Source organism: Triplophysa dalaica, unplaced genomic scaffold (genome assembly GCF_015846415.1).
Source record: "Triplophysa dalaica isolate WHDGS20190420 unplaced genomic scaffold, ASM1584641v1 Contig10, whole genome shotgun sequence".
Lineage (NCBI taxonomy): Eukaryota > Metazoa > Chordata > Actinopteri > Cypriniformes > Nemacheilidae > Triplophysa > Triplophysa dalaica.
This window is the reverse complement of record NW_026622644.1, coordinates 185,001-192,500: the sequence shown is the minus strand read 5'-3', so window position 1 is coordinate 192,500 and position 7,500 is coordinate 185,001. Positions and strand designations below refer to the sequence as shown.

Genomic DNA, 7,500 nt, shown 5'->3' with positions numbered 1-7,500 from the left:
CCTCGTTCGTGGGAAACAGTTGCAATCCCCGGTCCCGATCACGAGCGGGGTTCAGCGGGTTACCCGCGCCTCTCGGCGCACGGGTAGGCACACGCTGATCCGCCCATTGTGGCGCGCGTGCAGCCCCGGACATCTAAGGGCATCACAGACCTGTTATCGCTCCGTCTCGCGTGGCTGAACGCCACTTGTCCCTCTAAGAAGTTGGACGCCGACCGCGCGGGCCGCGTAACTATTTAGCAGGAGGGAATCTCGTTCGTTATCGGAATCAACCAGACAAATCGCTCCACCAACTAAGAACGGCCATGCACCACCACCCACGGTATCGAGAAAGAGCTATCGATCTGTCAATCCTTTCCGTGTCCGGGCCGGGTGAGGTTCCCCGTGTTGAGTCAAATTAAGCCGCAGGCTCCACTCCTGGTGGTGCCCTTCCGTCAATTCCTTTAAGTTTCAGCTTTGCAACCATACTCCCCCCGGAACCCAAAGACTCGTGGTTTCCCCCACGCTGCCCGGCGGGTCATGGGAATAACGCCGCCGGATCGCGGGTCGGCATCGTTTACGGTCGGAACTACGACGGTATCTGATCGTCTTCGAACCTCCGACTTTCGTTCTTGATTAATGAAAACGTTCTTGGCAAATGCTTTCGCTCTCGTCCGTCTTGCGCCGGTCCAAGAATTTCACCTCTAGCGGCGCAATACGAATGCCCCCGGCCGTCCCTCTCAATCATGGCCCTGGTTCGTGAAACCCACAAAATAGAACCGGAGTCCTATTCCATTATTCCTAGCTGGGGTATTCGGGCGGGCGCTCGGCCTGCTTTGAACACTCTAATTTTTTCAAAGTAAACGCTTCGGACCCCGCGACGGACACCCAACCAAGGGCATCCGGGGGGCGCCGAGAGGCAGGGCTCGGGACGGGCGGCAGCTCGCCTTGCGGCGGTCCGCCGGCCCGCGCCCGAGGTCCAACTACGAGCTTTTTAACTGCAGCAACTTTAATATACGCTATTGGAGCTGGAATTACCGCGGCTGCTGGCACCAGACTTGCCCTCCAATGGGTCCTCGCCCATGGGTTTAGGATACGCTCATTCCGATCGCAGGGCCTCGAAAGAGACCTGCGTCGTTATTTTTCGTCACTACCTCACCGAGTCGGGAGTGGGTAATTTGCGCGCCTGCTGCCTTCCTTGGATGTGGTAGCCGTTTCTCAGGCTCCCTCTCCGGAATCGAACCCCGATTCCCCGTCACCTGTGGTCACCATGGTAGGCGCCTAGAGTACCATCGAAAGTTGATAGGTCAGACATTCGAATGAGTCGTCGCCGCCGCGAGGGCGCGCGATCGGCCCGAGGTTATCTTGAGTCACCAAAGAGACCGGGCCACCGCCCGAGGACGGCAGACCCGGTTGGGTTTTGGGGCTGATAAATGCACGTATCCCCTGGGCCCCCGCGAGGAGGCCCGGGTCAACGCTCGTTTGCATGTATTAGCTCTGGAATTACCACAGTTATCCAAGTAACTGGGAGCGATCAAAGGAACCATAACTGATTTAATGAGCCATTCGCAGTTTCACTGTACCGGCCGTGTGCACTTAGACCTGCATGGCTTAATCTTTGAGACAAGCATATGTTACTGGCAGGATCAACCAGGTAGCCTCCGGGAGGCCGCGTTGACGCGGGCTTCCTCGTCGCGGGTCTCGCGCCCCCCGACGAGCGGGGGGTGAGCGGGGCCGCTAGTAGGCGCGTGCGCGGGCGCTCTCCTTCGGCAAGGAGGGGTGGCCCTGTGGGGGCCGTAACGCAGAAAGGTGTTTCGCGGGGCCGGGGTCAGACGAAAGCGCCGAGGTGGGTCTCCCCCCTCAGGCCGCCGCCCGCCGCACGGCCGCCGGTGGCGGACGCTCTGTGATGACCGGTCGTCTGAGTCTCCCAGGGAGGGGTTTCGGGCGAGCCCCGCGGGGCTCCCCTGGAGGCCGAAGCGCTGATCGGGGAGGAACCGACTGCCCATGACGGTCGCGAGGACCGGGCAGGGGCCTGCCCCTGGCGCTCGTGGTTTTCCAATCTACCAGGTGTGCCTGGTCCGAAGACCTTGTTTAACCCCGGCCGTTGACCCGTGGACTTTCGGGTGGCTAGGGGGCCCTCCGGTGGAGGCCCTTCAAGTCCGTGTTCTTATAGGTCTGAAAGCCACCAGTCCGTGGGACTTATGGCAGTTCAGACACGGTTCGTCGGATTCTCACGGCGGAGCGAGTCCGCCCGCGAGTCCGTACAGGTTGCCACCTGACAGCTGCAAACGAACCAAGCGCAGCTGATTTTTCAGTGGCTCCGGAGAGCCTCCTAGTCCGTGTTCTTATAGGTCTGAAAGCCACCAGTCTGTAGGACTTATGGCCGTTCAGACACGGTTCTTTGGGACGCCATCGGGGGTGCTCATCAGCGCCCAGTCCGCTCAGGTGACCACCTGCCGGCTGGTTTGGGCCAAGCGCAGCTGATTTTTAGGAGGCTCCGGAGAGCCTCCCAGTCCGTGTTCTTATAGGTCTGAAAGCCACCAGTCTGTAGGACTTATGGCCGTTCAGACACGGTTCTTTGGGACGCCATCGGGGGTGCTCATCAGCGCCCAGTCCGCTCAGGTGACCACCTGTCGGCTGGTTTGGGCCAAGCGCAGCTGATTTTTAGGAGGCTCCGGAGAGCCTCCAAGTCCGTGTTCTTATAGGTCTGAAAGCCACCAGTCTATAGGACTTATGGCCGTTCAGACACGGTTCTTTGGGACGCCATCGGGGGTGCTCATCAGCGCCCAGTCCGCTCAGGTGACCACCTGCCGGCTGGTTTGGGCCAAGCGCAGCTGATTTTTCAGTGGCTCCGGAGAGCCTCCTAGTCCGTGTTCTTATAGGTCTGAAAGCCACCAGTCTATAGGACTTATGGCCGTTCGGACACGGTTCTCTGGGACGCCATCGGGGGTACTCATCAGCGCCCAGTCCGCTCAGGTGACCACCTGTCGGCTGGTTTGGGCCAAGCGCAGCTGATTTTTCAGTGGCTCCGGAGAGCCTCCTAGTCCGTGTTCTTATAGGTCTGAAAGCCACCAGTCTATAGGACTTATGGCCGTTCAGACACGGTTCTTTGGGACGCCATCGGGGGTGCTCATCAGCGCCCAGTCCGCTCAGGTGACCACCTGCCGGCTGGTTTGGGCCAAGCGCAGCTGATTTTTCAGTGGCTCCGGAGAGCCTCCTAGTCCGTGTTCTTATAGGTCTGAAAGCCACCAGTCTATAGGACTTATGGCCGTTCGGACACGGTTCTTTGGGACGCCATCGGGGGTACTCATCAGCGCCCAGTCCGCTCAGGTGACCACCTGTCGGCTGGTTTGGGCCAAGCGCAGCTGATTTTTCAGTGGCTCCGGAGAGCCTCCTAGTCCGTGTTCTTATAGGTCTGAAAGCCACCAGTCTATAGGACTTATGGCCGTTCAGACACGGTTCTTTGGGATGCCATCGGGGGTGCTCATCAGCGCCCAGTCCGCTCAGGTGACCACCTGCCGGCTGGTTTGGGCCAAGCGCAGCTGATTTTTCAGTGGCTCCGGAGAGCCTCCTAGTCCGTGTTCTTATAGGTCTGAAAGCCACCAGTCTATAGGACTTATGGCCGTTCAGACACGGTTCTTTGGGACGCCATCGGGGGTGCTCATCAGCGCCCAGTCCGCTCAGGTGACCACCTGCCGGCTGGTTTGGGCCAAGCGCAGCTGATTTTTCAGTGGCTCCGGAGAGCCTCCTAGTCCGTGTTCTTATAGGTCTGAAAGCCACCAGTCTATAGGACTTATGGCCGTTCGGACACGGTTCTTTGGGACGCCATCGGGGGTACTCATCAGCGCCCAGTCCGCTCAGGTGACCACCTGTCGGCTGGTTTGGGCCAAGCGCAGCTGATTTTTCAGTGGCTCCGGAGAGCCTCCTAGTCCGTGTTCTTATAGGTCTGAAAGCCACCAGTCTATAGGAGTTATGGCCGTTCAGACACGTAAGTCTGAACCAACTCAGCGGACCTACACGGCGCCCGTGGCCGAGAGGGTGCACCAAACCCGGATAAAATCAGCCTGCCACAGCTGATTTTCTGGAGCTCCAGAGATTTTTTTATCCCGTTTTTTTTCTAAGTCCACACATGGAAGTCTGAACCGACCCAGCGGACCTCCACGGAGCCCGTGGCCGAGAGGGTGCACCAAACCCGGATAAAATCAGCCTGCCACAGCTGATTTTCTGGAGCTCCAGAGAGCCTCCTAGTCCGTGTTCTTATAGGTCTGAAAGCCACCAGTCTATAGGAATTATGGCCGTTCAGACACGGAAGTCTGAACCAACTCAGCGGACCTACACGGCGCCCGTGGCCGAGAGGGTGCACCAAACCCGGATAAAATCAGCCTGCCACAGCTGATTTTCTGGAGCTCCAGAGATTTTTTTATCCCGTTTTTTTTCTAAGTCCACACATGGAAGTCTGAACCGACCCAGCGGACCTCCACGGAGCCCGTGGCCGAGAGGGTGCACCAAACCCGGATAAAATCAGCCTGCCACAGCTGATTTTCTGGAGCTCCAGAGAGCCTCCTAGTCCGTGTTCTTATAGGTCTGAAAGCCACCAGTCTATAGGACTTATGGCCGTTCAGACACGGAAGTCTGAACCAACTCAGCGGACCTACACGGCGCCCGTGGCCGAGAGGGTGCACCAAACCCGGATAAAATCAGCCTGCCACAGCTGATTTTCTGGAGCTCCAGAGAGCCTCCTAGTCCGTGTTCTTATAGGTCTGAAAGCCACCAGTCTATAGGACTTATGGCCGTTCAGACACGGAAGTCTGAACCGACTCAGCGGACCTACACGGCGCCCGTGGCCGAGAGGGTGCACCAAACCCGGATAAAATCAGCCTGCCACAGCTGATTTTCTGGAGCTCCAGAGATTATTTTATCCCGTTTTTTTTCTAAGTCCACACATGGAAGTCTGAACCGACCCAGCGGACCTCCACGGAGCCCGTGGCCGAGAGGGTGCACCAAACCCGGATAAAATCAGCCTGCCACAGCTGATTTTCTGGAGCTCCAGAGAGCCTCCTAGTCCGTGTTCTTATAGGTCTGAAAGCCACCAGTCTATAGGAATTATGGCCGTTCAGACACGGAAGTCTGAACCGACTCAGCGGACCCACACGGCGCCCGTGGCCGAGAGGGTGCACCAAACCCGGATAAAATCAGCCTGCCACAGCTGATTTTCTGGAGCTCCAGAGATTTTTTTATCCCGTTTTTTTTCTAAGTCCACACATGGAAGTCTGAACCGACCCAGCGGACCTCCACGGAGCCCGTGGCCGAGAGGGTGCACCAAACCCGGATAAAATCAGCCTGCCACAGCTGATTTTCTGGAGCTCCAGAGAGCCTCCTAGTCCGTGTTCTTATAGGTCTGAAAGCCACCAGTCTATAGGAATTATGGCCGTTCAGACACGGAAGTCTGAACCAACTCAGCGGACCTACACGGCGCCCGTGGCCGAGAGGGTGCACCAAACCCGGATAAAATCAGCCTGCCACAGCTGATTTTCTGGAGCTCCAGAGATTTTTTTATCCCGTTTTTTTTCTAAGTCCACACATGGAAGTCTGAACCGACCCAGCGGACCTCCACGGAGCCCGTGGCCGAGAGGGTGCACCAAACCCGGATAAAATCAGCCTGCCACAGCTGATTTTCTGGAGCTCCAGAGAGCCTCCTAGTCCGTGTTCTTATAGGTCTGAAAGCCACCAGTCTATAGGACTTATGGCCGTTCAGACACGGAAGTCTGAACCAACTCAGCGGACCTACACGGCGCCCGTGGCCGAGAGGGTGCACCAAACCCGGATAAAATCAGCCTGCCACAGCTGATTTTCTGGAGCTCCAGAGAGCCTCCTAGTCCGTGTTCTTATAGGTCTGAAAGCCACCAGTCTATAGGACTTATGGCCGTTCAGACACGGAAGTCTGAACCAACTCAGCGGACCTACACGGCGCCCGTGGCCGAGAGGGTGCACCAAACCCGGATAAAATCAGCCTGCCACAGCTGATTTTCTGGAGCTCCAGAGATTATTTTATCCCGTTTTTTTTCTAAGTCCACACATGGAAGTCTGAACCGACCCAGCGGACCTCCACGGAGCCCGTGGCCGAGAGGGTGCACCAAACCCGGATAAAATCAGCCTGCCACAGCTGATTTTCTGGAGCTCCAGAGAGCCTCCTAGTCCGTGTTCTTATAGGTCTGAAAGCCACCAGTCTATAGGAATTATGGCCGTTCAGACACGGAAGTCTGAACCGACTCAGCGGACCCACACGGAGCCCGTGGCCGAGAGGGTGCACCAAACCCGGATTTAATCAGCCTGCCACAGCTGATTTACTGGACCTCCAGAGATTTTTTTATCCCGTATTTTTTCTAAGTCCACACATGGAAGTCTGAACCGACCCAGCGGACCTCCGCGGAGCCCGTGGCCGAGAGGGTGCACCAAACCCGGATTAAATCAGCCTGCCACAGCTGATTTTCTGGAGCTCCGGAGAGCCTCCTAGTCCGTGTTCTTATAGGTCTGAAAGCCACCAGTCTATGGGACTTATGGCCGTTCAGACACGGAAGTCTGAACCAACTCAGCGGACCTACACGGCGCCCGTGGCCGAGAGGGTGCACCAAACCCGGATAAAATCAGCCTGCCACAGCTGATTTTTCAAAAGCTCCAGAGATTTTTTTCATCCCGTATATTTCCTAAGTCCACAACTCTGGTAAACTTACTGCCGTTCGGACATGGAAGTCTGAACCGACCCAGCGGACCTCCACGGAGCCCGTGGCCGAGGGGGTGCACCAAACCCGGATAAAACCAGCCTGCCACAGCTGATTTTCTGGAGCTCCAGAGATTTTTTTCTCGTTTTTTCTCTAAGTCCACACGCTCCACATGGCCCATCAGTCCGTGTTCTTATATATCTGAAGGCCACCAGTCCGTGGGACTTACGGCAGGTCCAGACACGGAAGTCAGAACCGACCCAGCGGACCTCCGCGGAGCCCGTGGCCGAGAGGGTGCACCAAACCCGGACAAAATCAGCCGGCCGCCGCTGATTTTTCAAAAGCTCCAGAGATTTTTTTCATCCCGTATATTTCCTAAGTCCACAACTCTGGTAAACTTACTGCCGTTCGGACATGGAAGTCTGAACCGACCCAGCGGACCTCCGCGGAGCCCGTGGCCGAGGGGGTGCACCAAACCCGGATAAAACCAGCCTGCCACAGCTGATTTTCTGGAGCTCCAGAGATTTTTTTCTCGTTTTTTCTCTAAGTCCACACGCTCCCCATGGCCCATCAGTCCGTGTTCTTATATATCTGAAGGCCACCAGTCCGTGGGACTTACGGCAGGTCCAGACACGGAAGTCAGAACCGACCCAGCGGACCTCCGCGGAGCCCGTGGCCGAGAGGGTGCACCAAACCCGGACAAAATCAGCCGGCCGCCGCTGATTTTTCAAAAGCTCCAGAGATTTTTTTCATCCCGTATATTTCCTAAGTCCACAACTCTGGTAAACTCACTGCCGTTCGGACA

The 7,500-nt window shown here is 57.0% G+C and overlaps 1 non-coding gene across 1 annotated transcript in view; it reads right to left on the bottom strand.

Annotated features, from left to right (window-relative positions):
• The window catches only part of LOC130417043 (18S ribosomal RNA), a 1,863-nt gene extending 230 nt beyond the window's left edge, over nucleotides 1-1,633 (bottom strand). Inside the window, exon 1 of the ribosomal RNA XR_008906119.1 lies at nucleotides 1-1,633. This exon is cut by the window's left edge and continues 230 nt beyond it. This is a non-coding gene — a ribosomal RNA (18S ribosomal RNA).
• Nucleotides 1,634-7,500: the final 5,867 nt, after the last annotated feature.